This window comes from Poecilia latipinna, unplaced genomic scaffold, assembly GCF_001443285.1.
Source record: "Poecilia latipinna isolate Pla-1442-1.1 unplaced genomic scaffold, P_latipinna-1.0 Scaffold2727, whole genome shotgun sequence".
In the NCBI taxonomy this organism is placed as follows: domain Eukaryota; kingdom Metazoa; phylum Chordata; class Actinopteri; order Cyprinodontiformes; family Poeciliidae; genus Poecilia; species Poecilia latipinna.
Genome location: NW_015115343.1, coordinates 31,016 through 33,139, shown reverse-complemented (window position 1 = coordinate 33,139; position 2,124 = coordinate 31,016). Strand labels below are relative to the sequence as shown.

Genomic DNA, 2,124 nt, shown 5'->3' with positions numbered 1-2,124 from the left:
CCCCCCCCCCCAAGAAAGCAGCAACGTATGGATCCACTGACAAGCAGCTGTACCCACATTTATTCTTAAAATTAAAGTTTTGCTTGCATGAACTGGCTTGTTATACCTGAAAAAATGTTACATGTACTTAACCAGTGAGGAGTAAAAAGGTAAAAAAAACCACATACATATTTTCACATAAACATGCTTTGGTAGTGATAGGAGTATGAGTGTAGTCAACAAAAATGACAACATGATTTATCAGACAAACAGAGTTTGTTGATAAATTCCCATCATTTGGGCTACAGGACTGGAATTGTACACTCTGTACTATCACCACTGTTGTCACTCATTTAATCAGAGGCAGTATCAGCTTGTCAACGTACAAACATTCCCTTTAAACGAAAGAGGTCTGTTTCTTCTTAAGCAAACAGCTGACACATTGTAACTGTCTTAGGTTGAAGACTGTTTCTCCAATGCAGCTCTGTGATATTCTATGTAATTACTCATGTGATTGTATAGCATTAAAAGGGTTTAGATTTAATATTAATTCACATATTTAAGTCTAGGAACTATTGAAATACAACTTATGTTGAATTAATATTTGTTATGTTTTAATAAACAACTTGAAATCGACCGGTAGTACCACATCCGCCACTAGGGGGCTTTAGCGACATCCTCTCATTCTATTGAACTGTTGATGAGAAGGAAGCAACCTAAAATCACTACGGTGATTCTTCTACCGTTACACAGGTAATGCTTGTGGAAACGTTGCATATTTGTATCCTTTATATTGTAAAGACATTTTATAGATACCAATTTATTATTTTTTATAAACTTTAAAAGTATATTTTAAGTTTTATGAGTAGTTTGGTGCAGCTTTTCTGTCGTCTGTGGGGTGCTGGGTGATTGCCGTTGGACTAACGGCAGAAGCTGTAAAGGTGTTTGTTGTCCTTCTTATGGGGAAACATGTTGTGACGTAGATTTTTAACTATATCTTCTTATTTTTGTTTATTAATTGGCTTTGGTAGGTGATAACTGTTATATGTTTGGGAACTTTAGAAAAGTTGCTCTCATTTACGTCGGCTTGTGTTTTGTGTTGAATGATGGCCGTTGGACTAACGGCAAAGGCTGGGAACCTGTGTTATTTTACTGTAATGAAAACACTGACATTTGTCACTTCATTACTGCTTTTGATTGATTAACTAGTTATTTTTTCTGCACTGTGTGATATTGGGGAAAATGTATTGGTATTTTTCTATTTATGATTCTATAAAACTGCTGATGGAGAAGCAGCCTAAATGCCTAAATCACTCCCGTGATTCTTTTCCCATTTTCAAAAGTCGTAAGAGACTTGTCAGCTTTCAGAAATGGGAAACATCTCTGTTACTGTCTTGATTCCTGGTTTTGCTTGGACCTCTTGAGATTAGATGCAATCAGTGCAGACAAGTAATTTAATGCTTTGACCCAAAACAGCAAACCATGCTTTATCTTCAAAATGACATCTTTAAAGATGTCATTAACTCATTTTGCCTATAAATGGTAAATTGCTTGTAATTGTATAACGCTTTATCAAGTCCATAGGACTCAAATACGATTCAGCAGCTTTATAAATTATATATTGCTGGATCTCAACTTGGTTGGACATTTTGTTTAAATGTCCAACCAAGTTGAGATCCAGCAGGGCCCTGGCCCTGAGAAGCAAACCAGGGCCAGGTTTGCTTCTCAGAAACACTTTCTGTGTCAACAAGTTCACCATATCAACAATCACCCCACTGCAGCAATCTCTTGGAAAATGACTAAGAGGGGTGGAGAAATGTGTGGAGGAGCACAAACTAAATGTTTTCATTTCTTCTATTATAAAAAGGAGAACGCTGTTTCTAAACTCTTCCACATTCAGCTGGAAATGCTACTTGGTCTGGAGTTCTCCCGTAAGACGTTGCTGACTGATGTTCTGGCGGTCTTTGGATTATTAATTTTGGCTCTCAGCCTGCTGAAACTCACCTGGAAATGTTGCCGTGGATTCAGACAGTATGTCTTGTCGTCGCTTTGTCAGGTGAACCTGCAGGCGTATGGACAATGGGCAGGTAAAGTAAAGTTTGTACGCGCACACACACACACACACACACACACACACACACACAC

The 2,124-nt window shown here is 37.9% G+C and overlaps 1 protein-coding gene and 1 long non-coding RNA gene across 2 annotated transcripts in view; both read left to right on the top strand.

Annotated features, from left to right (window-relative positions):
* The window catches only part of hsd20b2 (hydroxysteroid (20-beta) dehydrogenase 2), a 27,680-nt gene that overhangs the window by 13,115 nt on the left and 12,441 nt on the right, over positions 1-2,124 (top strand). The gene's annotated exons all lie outside the window — the stretch shown is intronic.
* LOC106938925 (uncharacterized) overlaps positions 626-2,124 on the top strand; it is an 8,115-nt gene continuing 6,616 nt past the window's right edge. The window contains exons 1-2 of the long non-coding RNA XR_001422720.1: positions 626-732; positions 1,847-2,066. This is a non-coding gene — a long non-coding RNA (uncharacterized LOC106938925). The remainder of the gene's footprint in view (positions 733-1,846; positions 2,067-2,124) is intronic.